Source organism: Lagenorhynchus albirostris, chromosome 14 (genome assembly GCF_949774975.1).
Source record: "Lagenorhynchus albirostris chromosome 14, mLagAlb1.1, whole genome shotgun sequence".
Classification (NCBI taxonomy): Eukaryota; Metazoa; Chordata; class Mammalia; order Artiodactyla; family Delphinidae; genus Lagenorhynchus; species Lagenorhynchus albirostris.
The window spans coordinates 86009764-86024451 of NC_083108.1; the positions used below are offsets into that span (position 1 = coordinate 86009764).

Here is a 14688-nt window from a genome sequence, read left to right on the forward strand (position 1 = left end):
GTTGAATGCCTCACAGAATTTGGGCATTTCTTCTGCTTCTGGTACTCTTCTATCTTCTGCTTAAATGTGATGATAGACTCAAAAAGTAATGAAACGATGCTGTCCTGACTCACCCTTAGAAAGGCCTTGTACGTTCAAATTAAGACAGTGTCAAAGGGAAGAGACAGGGACATCCAGCAGGCTCGACTCAGAAGAGCGACACTGCCATCCTGGCCACTCAATGGCCTGGAGCTGCAGTTCAGGGATGGGACGGGTGACAAAATGAGCGAGGCCTGAGGCAAACAGCAGCCCTTTAGCCCCCAATGAGGGACCCGCGCCCAGGCTTCCAACTTTCAAAGGCACCAGAGACCCAAATGCACGTGAACTCTCCTGATGTGAAAATGTCGACAATTAAGAAAACAACCGATTGATCAAACACATGCCTACAGGCAATGTCTGACCTACCGGCTGCCGTTCTGTCAACTCTGGCCCGGAGAGTTCCAAATAAACCAACATTCCCACATTCACTCATTCATTCATTATTTACAAGAGCTCTGAACCTCTTCTCTAAGTTCTCAGCATTGGTAAGTGGGCTCCCTCATGCTGTACACGAATTTTCACCACTAAAGGGGCGGGAAAGGAGCCCAGAAGTGTTCATTCCATTCCAAATACAACTGTTTGGTGATTTACACTCAGCCCTTAGCATCCTCACCAAATCATTATTTCCAACTCAGCAAAAGCTCTCCACTTAGTAGCCTGTGCTGAGATGCAGTGGAAATAACGGCTGGCGCTCCCCCCGGCTGTCTCCATGGCCATGGCTGTACTCCCCCCATGAGTGTATCTGTCAAGACTCTTTCAGCAACAAATGACACAAACCTAAATCAAATCAGCTTAAAGGAAAAAAAAGAGAGAGAGAGATTTTACTGACTCATGTAACTGAACTGTTCTGGGGTCAACCTGGTGGCTTCAGGCATGGCTGGATCAAGCCTCATATAACACCGTCACACTTGTCTTCTCTCTGTGTCTTTGTGTTGGCTTCATTCTTGGGCTCTCTGAGGTGGCCCCCAGCATCCCCAGCTTGCATCACCCTTACTGCCATTCATCCCCACAAAATGTGACCTTATCTCTTCCAAGGTTTCCACCAAAAGCCATGAAACTGTCTCCCGTTTGCTGACACTGGATCAGGTACCAAGCCTCAGCTCACTCACTGTGGCCAGTTGGATGGAATGTGGTGGCGGCCTCACTCCGGGTCCATGTACCCACATCTGGAACCAGCCTCACTCTAGGGACTGATATGGGGGATGGGGTGACTCCCCCAGAAGGAAACAAGATGAGGCTGTAAGTAGTGGGATGGAGGCTGGGTGTGCAAACACACTTTCTGTTCACTGCGATGGGCGTGAACCTCCTCCCCACCTCAGAATGCGGCGTATCTTTATGAAGAAACAACCTCCTTCTGACCTCGTGAAGAAAGAACAACAGGAAACTATCACTACTGTCCGGAGACAGAGTGAAACGGCTAAGGTGCAGACACATTCGGACAACCACAGACGGGTGAGATGAACTACAGAGATGCTCGTGACCTTTCCTTAATCCCAGCCACTTCCTGCCCACGTGTCAGACTCAGGAACCCAGCAGATCGACAGCTGATTCTACCAGGCACTTGTGAACCAAGGGAAGCGTGTGCCCCTATCTGCTCAGCTGAGAAACATCCTTCAACGCTTAGGACAAATAAGGTCAAAGAGCGTCATTCATCTGCCTCCTACTGGCAGCCTGCAAATCAACAGGGGCCAAACAGCAGGCATGCTCTTCGAGAACAGCAGCCTAACTCTACCTGCTGACCAAACACACACACACACACACACACACACACACACACGCACACACACACACACGTGCGCACGCACGCGATAACCTGAGCCTCATCCCGCAGCCTCCCCACAGAGCTGTTAGCACCGATGACCACCCATTCCAGAAAGCTGACTCCTGGGTGTCTCTCCTCCCAGTACACCAGAGAGGTTATTCTAATGTCTTCATATCGACCACTCACTGTAACATCCACGCGTGAGGCTGCATGGGCTTATCTTCGATCCCAAGGTGATGACTAAAGCCTAGAATCGATCTTACAGACGGGGGTCACTTTCTGTCCCTTTTGCCCTAAGAACTGAGACCCTCTGTATCCCCAAGGCTTAACCAACAAGACTAAAAACTAAGACCATCTACATTGAAACGGCCTTACGATCTGTTCTAGGAAATTCCCGTCCAGGAAGATAAGACTGTGAAATAATACGGAACCTCAATGTTGGCTTCAGGAAATTGCTAAAAACTGTTTTACGGAAACAATCTATTGCTCTCCTGGGCAAAGAAGCCCGTTTTCAGAGCCACATACGGCTCACCTGGCCTCAAAGCTCACTTATAAAATAACTGTGGTTCCCGCTTCCCTACAAGCCCTTCACTTTGCTGTCCACCTGATCCCCAAACTGAAAGACTCGCCCTAAGCTAGTGGGGCTCAGACTCCAGAATTCTAAATATCCATCCCTGACCTCCCTTTTCTGGGATACTACTGTCAGACTCAAGAGGTGCTTTTTTTCTTGGCTGTACCACGTGACTTGCAGGATCTTAGTTCCCCGACCAGGGATCGAACCCAGGACCCGGCAGTGAAAGCACTGAGTCCTAACCACTGGACCGCCAGGGATTCCCAGAGGTGCTTTTTTTTTTTTTTTTTAAACTGCAGTAGTAATAAAATGAGCTCTGATTAATTAGGCGATTATACTGGAGGTCTTTTGGTGATGAATGGCTGCCACCTCCGGGGATTTCCTGGAATGTCCCTGCAGATTTCATTCCCAGGCTCCCATGTCAGCTGGCTGCAGGCAGGGCTGGAGCAATGAGAGCTACTGGCAGGACACTGGAGGGTAAAAGAGAGAGATGCCAGGGCTTCTGTCCCCTCACATTGGGGTGTCTTCCTTACCCTGCAGTCAGCTGCATCTTTTTCTTTTGGCGGTCCAGCAGGTAACGCTTCTCCTCCAAACAGGACGGTGGGGACCCATCTCCTCCCCTTGTCCCTTCAGTCTGGAGATGCTGGGGGACCCTGCTGTAGGCAATCTCTGAATTCCCTCAGCTGTCCCCAAAATGAAATAAGACGATGCTGTGAGAAGCCGGATGGATGCTGAGTGTGCAAACATACTTCCTGTCCACTATGATGGGCATGAATCTCCTCCCCACCCAAGAATGTGGTATATTTTTATGAAGAAACAACCTCCTTCAACCTCGGAAAGAAAGAACAATAGGAAACTATCACTACTGTCCAGAGTTGAGACTGAGTTTCTTCTACTAAACTGATGTCTTCTCCTACATTCCCTGTGTGGACAATATTTTAACACGCTTTCTGTTTTCCTGGTTAAACCAAGAGGGATACATAAAATAATTCCACTAGGGAAATAAATGTCGTGAAATAAATCCCGAACATCACCTCATCCCCGTATCACTGCCCCACAGCATCTGTGCCTCAGAGTCAAAATCACCTGGGAAGCTTTTAGAACTAGACCCTTGTCTGGGTCCCACCACAAATCAAAGAAATCAGAATCTCTGAGTCTGTATTTTTTAAAAGTTTTTGCCTAAGATGCAGAGAACAGGGGGGAAAGGACTGCTCCCCTCCTAACAATAACAACAGTAACAAAAACGCTGGATACACTACAGACTAACAGAGTTTCACAAACACATCAAAGAGCTGAGGTTGCATAGAAACCAAATAGCCTGAAATCCGAGAAAAGAGGTTCCTTCAAAAGACAAGAGACACTGGCTCACCTGTGCCGGAGCTCGGGCAGAAGGGATTCCAGGTGCCGTGCAGGTGGATCCTGGTATTCAAGGTGGACAACCTCATGGCCAGATGGGGGAATCTTGGCAAAGAGATGGAAACTTAGAAAATGTCAGATGGGAATGTTAGAAATAACAGAGTAATGAAAAGCCCGCAGTCAGAGATGAAGAATGTCTTCAATGGGCTTATTCGTAGGCTAAACATGGCTAAGGGAAGACTCAACGATAGGAAAACAGGTCAAAAGAAGTTACTGAAACTGCAACACTATGAGAAAAAAAAGAAGAGTAAGAAAACAGAGCATCTAGGACCTGAGGGACAATGTGAACAAGTCCAGCATATGTGTAATTGGAATCACAAGAGAAGAGAGAGAGAAAAGAAGTTAATACCTGAAAACAGAACAAGTGCTATTCCCCAAAATAATGAAAGTTATCAAGCCACAGACCAAGAAGCTCAGAGGATCCCAACCAGATAAATAAATGCAAAAGAGCACATCTTGACACATCTTATCCAAACTACTGAAAGAGAAAGAGAAAGAGAAAACTTAGAGGGCAGCCCAAGAAAAAAGACACATTACAAACAGAGAAACAAAGATAAGGATTTCAGTAGACTTCTTCTCAGAAGCTATATAAGCCAGGAGACAGCAAAGTAACATCTTTAAGTAAATACTTTCAGAACTAAAAGTAAAGGTTTTTCGGAAAAGTGAAAACCAGGAATGCATCACCATCAGATCTCTGATATGAAGTTCTTCAGGAAGAAGGAATATATTACCAGACAGAGACTTGGATCCACACAAAGAAATGAAGACTTCTGGAAATGGTTAAAATGTAGGTAGATATAAAATCCACTTTTTTCTTACTTACAGTTGTTCTAAAAGATGACTGATTGTATAAGGCGAAAACAATAATAGGAAAAAGCATAAAAAATGCCTGACCCGTGATAGAAACTAAATATTCATTTCCTTCCGCCATTTCATTTTTTCCAGTAAAGAAAGTATGTTAAAAAAAATTAACAGTAATAACTATATACTGTGGGTTTATAGCATGTGTAAAGATAAAAAATGATATTAATAAAACTAAAAGTGGGAGAGAGGAAATGTAAATATACTATCTGGAGGTTCTTACACTGTATGTGAAGTGGTGTAATATTCTTTGGAAATTAGATTGTAATAAGTTAATAGTCTGTATTCAAAACTCTAGGGCAATTACTGCAGTAATTTTAAAAAGGTACAAGTGAGAATTCCCCGGTGGTCCAGTGGTTAGGACTCTGCACTCTCACTGCCGAGGGCCCAGGTTCAGTCCCTGGTCGGGGAACTAGGATCCCACAAGCCACACAGTGTGGTCAAAAAAAAAAAAAAAAAAGGGTACAAGTAATAGCCCAATAGTAGAGATAAAATAGAATTACAAGTAATGTTCAATTAACTAAAAAACAGTCAAGGGGGTGCACAGGGAACAGAAAGAATATCCTACAACTAGGAAGATGATAGATTTTAACCTAATCGGATATGAAATTATATGACATGTAAATTGTCTAAACACACCAATTAAAAAACAGATTGTTGGAGTGGATATAAAACAACACCCAGTTATATGCTACCTAGATGACACACACTGTAATTATAAAGACATTATCCGGTTAAAATTTTTTAAATACGGAAAATATACTATGCAATCACTACCAAAAAAAAAACTGAAGGAACTATATTAATGTCAGAAAAAATAGACTTCCAAATAAGCAATAATACAGGGGGGAAAAAATGAGGTATTTTATGCTCATAAAGGGGTCAATTCATCTGCAATATGTAACAATCCTAAATGTGTTTGCACCAAACAACAGAACTCCAAAATACATGAAGCAGAAACTCACAAAACTAATAGAAGAAACAGAAAAATCCGTAATTATAATTGGAGAAGTCAACACTCACTAATGGAAGGAACATGTAAACAGAAAGTCAGTAAGGATGTAGGATATTTGGACAACACTATCAATATAACTTTCTCTTCAAGAACACAGGAGTAGTTAGCAAGACAGACCATATTCTGGAACATAAAAAATACTCAAAAATATAAATGAATTAACATCCTACAAAGTATATTCTCTGAGCAAAATGGAATTAAACTAGAAATCCATAACAGAAGGGTATCCAGAAAATCCTCAAATATTTTTAAAGTAAACAACAAACTCGTAAATAACATACGGGTCAAACAGGAAGTCACAAGGGAAATTATGAAAAAACTAGAAAACTAAAAAACTATATAAATTGCATGAAAATAAAAGTATAACATAGAAGTTTGAGAGACAGAGATAAAACAGTGCCCAGAGGAAAATTTGTAGCATTAGATGCTTATATGAGAAAAGAAGAAATGTCTGAAAAAATGATCCAAGCTTCAATGTGAAGAGACCAGATAAAGAGGAGAAAATTAAACCTGAAGCAGTGAAAGGAAATAATAAAGATTAGAGCAGAAATCAATAAACATGAAAAAAGAAAACAGCAGAGAAAAATAAAATTGAAAGCTGTTTCTTTGAAAAAGACAGGTAAAAATCTTAAACCTCTAGCCAGACTGACCGAGAAAAAAGAGAAAAGAACATGCAACTAATTGCAGGAATGAAATAGGCGGCATCACTACAGATCTCAAGGCATGAAAAGGCTAGTGAAAGAATATTACCAACATTATTTCCATAAATTCAACAATTTAGATAAGCCAGACCAATTCATAAAAAACACAACTACCAAAAACTTACTCAATATAAGTTAATTTGAATAGCCCTAACACTATTAAATTGAATCTATAATTTAAAAGCTTCTGAAAAAAATATCCAAACAGAGGCAGTTTCATCAGAAAATTTAAACCAAACGTTTAAAGAAGTACTAGCACTGCATTTATAGTGTCCTCCAGAAAATAGAACAGGAGGGAACACTCCACGTTTCACTTTATGAAACTGGTTATTACCCTAATACAGAAACTAGACAGAGATAGTACATAGAAGAAAACTACAGAAAATAACTTAGCTACAAAAGCCCCACACAAAATATCATCAAATCAAATACAGCAATGCACTGAAAATTATACCAGGACTAAGTTGGGTTTGTACAAGGAACACAGAGTGTCAATACTGGGAAATCAACGTAACCCACACTATCAACAGACGGAGAAAAATCATACGCTTGTGGCAACTGATGCAATAAAAGGATCCGTCAAAGTTCAACATCCATTTATGATAAAATCTGCCCATAAATTAGGAACAGAGCAGAACTTCATCTCCATATTTTTAGGAAACCTACATATTTCATAAACATATATATGCATCTATGAGAAACCTACATCATAGTTAATGGTGAAAGACTGAATGTATTTCTCCTAAGATTGGAAACAAGGCAAGGATGCAAACGCTCCCCACTTTTTTTTTTTTTTTTTTTTTTTGCGGTACGCGGGCCTCTCACTGCTGTGGAGCACAGGCTCCGGACGCGCAGGCCCAGCGGCCATGGCTCACGGGCCCAGCCGCTCCGCGGCATGTGGGATCTTCCCGGACCGGGGGCACGAGCCCGTGTCCCCTGCATCGGCAGGCGGACTCTCAACCACTGCACCACCAGGGAAGCCCCGCTCCCCACTTTTATTCAACATCATACTGGAATTTCTAGCCAGTGCAAAGGGAACGAGGGGAAAGGCATATAGATTGAAAAGTAGGCAGTGAAACTATATTCACAAATGACGTGACTGTCCATAAAATGTCGCCAAGAGTCCACCCAAAAAAAGCTACTAAAATAAATAAGTTTAGGATAAAAGGTCAATATCTAAAAATCGATTTTATTCTATATATTTGCAATAAATTCACATTTTAAAAAGAATACTATTCACAAATAGCACCCAAACACCTGGAACACTTGGGTATAAATCTAAAACGTTTGTGTGGCATTTGTATTCTGCAAAGTATAAAACAGTGATGATAAAAATCAAAGAAAGCCTAAATAAATGATCAGATGTACCATGTTCGTGAATTAGAGAGTTCATTATTATTAAGACAGCAGTTCTCGTTATTATGAAGGTGTATTTTCTGCACTTTCAGTGTAATCCCGATCAAAATCCCAGCAGGATCTTGTTTCAGAAATCGAGAAGCCAGTTCCGAAATGCATATTGTAAATCAAAGGCTAGAACAGCCAAAATGTCTTTGAAAAAGAACAAAACTGTGTGATTCCCATTACCTGATTTCAAGATGTATTTTAAAGAACAGTAATCAAGACAGAGCGGTATTGGTAAAAGGATAGACACATAAATCAGCGGAACAAGACAGACTCCAGAATATGCCTACCGTACATAGTCAAATGATCCTGGCAAAAAAATAAAGCCAATTTGAGAGAAATAACAGTCTATAACAAAAAAATATGCTGGAACAATTGAGCAGTCATATGTAAAAACCTAAACGTTGACCCATACATTGCAACGAATACAAAAATTAACCCAGAAGAATCATAGACCTCAGTGTAAAACCTAAAACTATTAAACTTATTAGAAAAAAAAAACAAAGGAAAAGCTGTTTGACCTTTCCTTTGGCAAAGATTTCTAAGCTATAACAACAAAAGCAATTCCATTAAAAAATAATTAGACTTCATCAAAAAAGAAGTCTGCTCTGCCAAACATCTGTTAAAAGACATGACATGCTATATACTAAGAAAAGAAATTCAAATCACATATATAATAAGAGACTCGTTTACAAGGTATACAATTCTCAAAACTGAATAAGATGACCCAAATTAGTTGCCCATTTTAAAACAGAAAGAATTTGATCAGATACTTGATCCAAAAACAGGATGGCAAATAAGCCACTAAAAACTGCTCAACATCATTAGTGATTAGGGAAATGCAAATTAAAATCACCGTGAGATACCATCACACGTGTATTAGGCTAAAATAAAATCGCAATGTGAAAACAAGTGTTGGCAAGGATGCAGAACAGCTGGAACATTACACAGTGCTGGTACAAATGGTTCAACCATTTTGCAAAACAGTTTGGCAGTGTCTTATGATGTTAAACATGCAGGGTCCACATTGCCCAGCAATCTCATCCCCAGGCATTTACCCACAAAGAAATGAAAACACAGACTGACACCAAAATGTGTCCACAACCTATGGCAGCTTTATTCGTAATAGCCAAAACAATTAGCCACTCTGGCATCTGTCACCTGGCGACGGATAATTAAACTGTGGTACATCCATACCATGACATACTACTCAGCAGAAAGGAACTCCTGACACATCTGTAACAGATAAGAACAAACCTGACTCTGCACTGGATCTTTTCTAAACTTGGTGCTCTGTTGCCTGTGCTGAGTCATGCTGGCTCTGCACCTTTTGTAAAAGAATGTTGCCTTTAGCCTGAAATATACAAAATAGCCCTTTTTCAAAGCTCTGCCTCCCAGGCTTGACCTTTAAAGGTATAACACTTTATATTCATACAGAGATAAAAAGTTGCAAAAGAGAAAATAACAATTGTCAGTGTTGATCAGACCTGCATGGACAGCTGCAAGAACATAGGATTATCACATCCCCTCCAGGTCTGGCCAGCACCCGGAAGTTCGAAACAGCCAGCCACAACTCGTCCCTTTTTAGAGGACAAATGTTGGCCAGGATGTGGAGAAAAGGGAACCCTCCTGTACTGTTGGTGGGAATGTAAATTGGTGCAGCCACTATGGAGAACAGTATGGATGGAGGTTTCTCAAAAAAACTAACAAGAACTACCATATGATCCAGCAATTCTACTCCTGGGCATATATCTGAAAACAACAAAAACACTAATTCTAAAAGATACATGTACCCCAATGTTCACAGCAGCACTATTTACAGCAGGCAAAATACAGAAGCAACCTAAATGTCCATCAACAGATGAAAGGATAAAGAAGATGTAGTATGTATACATGAATACTACTCAGCCATTAAAAAAAAAAAGAATGAAATTTTGCCATTTGCAGCAACGTGGATGGACTTGGCATTATGCTAAGCAAAATAAGTCAGACAGAGAAAGACAAGCACCGTATGACGTCACTTATACATGGAATCTTAAAAATACAACAAAATAGTGAAAATAACAAAAAAGCAGACTCACAGATACAGGGAACAAACTAGTGGTTACCAGTGGAGAGGCAATATAGGGGTAGGAGAGCAAGAGGTACAAACTATTAGGTATAAAATAAGCTACAAGGATATATTGTACAACACTGGGAACATAGCCAATATTTTACAATAACTATAAATGGAGTATAACCTTCAAAAATCGTGAATCACTATATTGTACACCTATAACTTATATAATATTGTACAGCAACTGTACTTCAATAAAAAATAAAGTTTATTGAGATATTTTATGAAAAAAATTTTAATTTAGATTTTAAAATTTAATTTAAAAAAATGTTTTTTAAAAGAGGAAGCCTGATTTCTAACTGGGGTAAAATGGTTCTTTGGGACACCATCTTCTCTGTCTGCTGGCTTTCTGAATGAAGTCACTATTCTTCACCCCAACACCTCATCTCTCGATTTGTCCCATCGTGCGGGAGCAGTACTAGCCTGGACTAGGTAACATCTCCAACAACCTGGAAGAATACGAAATGCACTGGGCTAAGTGAAAGTTACATAAGGTATAGTAACATGTATATAAGATTTGGTACCATGTATATACCACTCTGGAAAAAGCAAAACTTTAGTGACAGAAGACAGATCCGTGGTGGCCAGGGGATGAGGGTAGAGGGAGGGACTAGCTCTGAAAGGGTAGGAGAAAACTTTGGGGGGGGGGTGATAGAAATGTTCCATCTTGAGTGTGGCAGTGGTTACAAGACTATATGCATTTGTCAAAATTCACAGAACTGTACAAAAAGGTGAACTGTACACCATGCAAATCTACCTCAATTAACCTGACACTCACCCACCCCACCAAATACCTTCTCACGAGATTTCACTGCACGGCCAGCGTTCAGAATCCCTGCTTTACTTCTCCACGTGGACAGATGTTTTCCCTTGACAGCTTTTCTTCATGGTTCTCAGCCTCGATTTCACATCAGAATCAATTGGGGGGGAATCTCTCAAAACCCCCAACGCCTGGATGTCACCCCAGGATATTCCGATTTCCTTGGGCAACGGAATGTTGGAAAACTTGACAGGTGATACTCACAGGTAACCCAGGCTGAGAACTACCATTCCAAAGGCAATGCTTTTCCAAGAGGATGTTCCTCTCACTCTGGAGAGAAAACTTCTAAAACTATGGACCCACTTGTACATTTAAGAACTGATATCTAATACTTTTCATCAGAGTTTCAACAGTTGCCAGGGATAAAGTTTCCTGTGTATTGTACACCTTGACATTTAAAACGAAACTGTTATATCAGTCTTTTAAATGCATCCACTGGAATATAGATAACAGAATGACTCGACACCTACCTTCAACCATGTATAAAATCTTTAAAAAATCTTCTTCAACAATGGCAATCTTACATTGTTCCTTTTTCCCCTAAATTCACATTTCCATCCTGGTTCCCATACAGAATTTTATCCTATTGTTATATACCTTTTTTTTTTACTAAAGTATAGTTGATTTACAATGTTGTGTTAGTTTCAGGTGTACAGCAAAATGATTCAGATATATATAGATATATATAGGTATACATAGATAGATAGATTCTTTTTCAGATTCTTTTCCATTATGGGTTAGTACAAGATATTGAGTATAATTCCCTAGGTCCTCGTTGCATATCTACTTGATACACCAGTAGTGTGTATCTGTTAATCCCAAACTCCTAATTTATCCCCCCACCCACTTTCCCCTTTGGTAACCATAAGTTTGTTTTCTATGTCTGGGTTTATTTCTGCTTTCCATATAAGCTGTTTAAATGATGAGACCAACAAGGTATTAATCTCTAAAATATACAAACAGCTCATGGAGCTCCATATCAAAAAAGAAAAAAAAAAAACCAACCCGATCAAAAAATGATCTAAATAGACATTTCTTCAAAGAAGACATACAGAAGGCCAAGAGGCACGTGAAAAGATGCTCAACTTCGCTAATTATTAGAGAAATGCAAATCAAAACCACAATGAGGAATCACCTCACACCAGTCAGAATGGCCACCATTAAAAAGTCTACAAATAACAAATGCTGGAGAGGGTGTGGAGGAAAGGGAACCCTCCTACACTGTTGGTGGGAAGGTAAGTTGGTGCAGCCACTATGGAGAACAGTAAGGAGGTTCCTTAAAAAACTAAAAATAGAATTACCATACGACCCAGCCATCCCACTCCTGGGCATATACCCTGAGAAAACCATGATTTGGAAAGATCCATGCACCCCAATGTTCACTGCAGCACTATTCACAATAGCCAGGACATGGAAGTATCCTAACGTCATGTACTTTTAATCTTGAAAATAATGTACCCATCATCCTATTACACTTTCCTACAACAAAAATATAGGTGTGTCTATACTGAACTTAAATTTTTTTGTTTCTTCTTACCATAAGATGCTCAGTATTCAAAAACTTCATCAAGTTGGCATTGTTACTATTATATTATGACACAGCATAAATACATGACACATTTTGATGAATATTTTTTAAAAATAAGAAGTACTTCTCTTCTTGTAAATGTACCTCTTAATGAGCTATGGGGTGGGAGTGTTATGCTGCTTTGATTAAATCTGTAGTTAATAATTGTACCTGGGGGGATTGTGGAGGCTTTAACACCTGGGAGAAATGAATCATACAGAGCAAGACGCTAGATGGATGAAAGTACCCTTCTACTGTAAATTCAAAGAAGGTGTGTGTGTGTGTGTGTGTGTGTGTGTGTGTGTGTGTGTGTGTGTGTGTGTGTGTGTGTGTGTGTGTGTGTGTGTGTGTGTGTGTGACAGAGAGTCAGGGAGGAAGAGACAGAAGACGCACGGGGTAATTGTAAATTAACTTAGAGGGATCAAGTTTAGGACCAAATACATACAGAGGTTGAGGATTTGTAAATGCATTTCTTTTCAAATATCTCCACTTACATACCCCTCAGAAGGGCTGTGCATGACCCCTCCATTCAAATATTCTAGTGTCAAGCGCACCCCTCCAAATAAAGAAATAATGTAAAAACAAAGTAGTAAACAAAATCAAGCAATTCCTGGAAATTAAAAGTAAATATTATCCAGCAGAGATTGTCAATTCACACAGCCCCAGGGCCCAGCGAAATATAAATGAGTGAAGCTGTGCGGATTCCAGAAACACTGGGATTCCACTCCAGTGTTCATCTCCCCACATTTGATAGGCACCCAAACCCAGGGCACCAGTTCTCTGGTAGTCCAAGTCCAGGGATAATGTAACTAGGAAAGAAAAGAAAAGAAGATGGACCCAGTGCAGAGCATCTGGTGGTGACAGCAGCTGTCCTGCTTGGAACCATTGTTGACATGCAGAAGTATCAGGGCTGCTCACCATGGAAAAGCAGCAGGAAAATCCAGGCTCTTACGAAAATCTGCTGATCTCAAAAGGATGACCAGACATTCACCGCGAAAGCCACACAGAACGTATCTGCAGGCCACGTGTACCACCTGACACCATCTGTCAATCAAAAGCCACACCCCTGACATCCAACTACAGGAAATCCGAAAGCTTTTAAAGAAGATACTCAATACCTTTAAGTAAACCTTCAAAATGCATTCCAATACACAGCAGGTGCAGACCAATACTGTTTGATTCCACTTATACGAGGTACCTAGAATAGCCAAACTCACAGAGTCAGAAAGTCCACTGGTAGATGCCACAGGTGGTGGGGGTGGGGGAGGGGCACGAGGGGTGGGGATGGAGAATAGGGAGTCAGTGTTTAATGGGGACAGAACTTCAGTTTAGGAAGGTGAAAAATTCGGGGACTTCCCTCGTGGCGCAGTGGTTAAGAATCCGCCTGCCAATGCAGGGGACACGGATTCAAGCCCTGGTCCGGGAAGATTCCACATGCTGCGGAGCAACTAAGCCCGTGTGCCACAACTACTGAGCCTGCGCTCGAGCCCGTGAGCCACAACTACTGAGCCCCTGTGCCACAACTACTGAAACCCGCGTGCCTAGAGCCTGTGCTCCAACAATGAGAAGCCACTGCAATGAGAAGCCCGTGCACCGCAACGAAGAGCAGCCCCCACTCACCGCAACTAGAGGAAGCCCAAGCACAGCAACGAAGACCCAACGCAGCCCCCCCAAAAAAAAAAAAATTCAGAAGGTGGATGATGGTGAGAGTTGCACAAAAATGTGAATGTACTTAGTGCCACTGACCTGTACAGTTAAATATGGTTAAAATAGTATGTTTTATATTACGTGACTTTTGACCACAACAAAAAAAAAACTTTTTTAAAAAAGATTCTTGTAATAACGTATAATGGAAGAGAATGTAATAAAAGAATATGTATTTATATATATGTATAACTGAATCACTTTGCTGTACACCTGAAACTAACACAACATCGTAAATCAACTATAATTCAATAAACATTTCTTTTTAAAGAGCATTTTCTTCTTCCTTATCAGTTGAAGGCATATGGTACCCTACTGCTTTATTTGTTCTGCATCCTTTAGAATCATGAGGCTTGCTTTTAAATTGCAATCATTAAAGCATAGTATAAATGTCCTTTCCCTATCAACAGTCTCTTTACCGTATCCAAATTAATTCTGGAAAAACTACTGTAGGATAGTTAAAAGGTGACACTTGGCCCAAAGGTGCACTGCCAGCTTTGGTCCTTCCCAAAATGTAAATATTAGGTTCTCTGTAATACCAGAATATCCTAGAAACTCTTCTTCCACATTGTTTTAAGGTTACATTGATCTGAAGTACAGGCAAAACCCAGCTCCCTAATGTGTGTTGCCTAATTAAGGAATTCAGCAGAGCACTTCATTTATGAGGACCAGATAT

General features: G+C 40.7%; 1 protein-coding gene and 1 non-coding gene across 2 annotated transcripts in view; one reads left to right on the forward strand and one right to left on the reverse strand.

Annotated features, from left to right (window-relative positions):
• TMEM132D (transmembrane protein 132D) overlaps positions 1–14688 on the reverse strand; it is a 636308-nt gene that overhangs the window by 607968 nt on the left and 13652 nt on the right. The gene's annotated exons all lie outside the window — the stretch shown is intronic.
• TRNAE-CUC (transfer RNA glutamic acid (anticodon CUC)) lies at positions 5028–5100 on the forward strand. The gene has a single exon. It is a non-coding gene; the product is annotated as a tRNA-Glu (tRNA).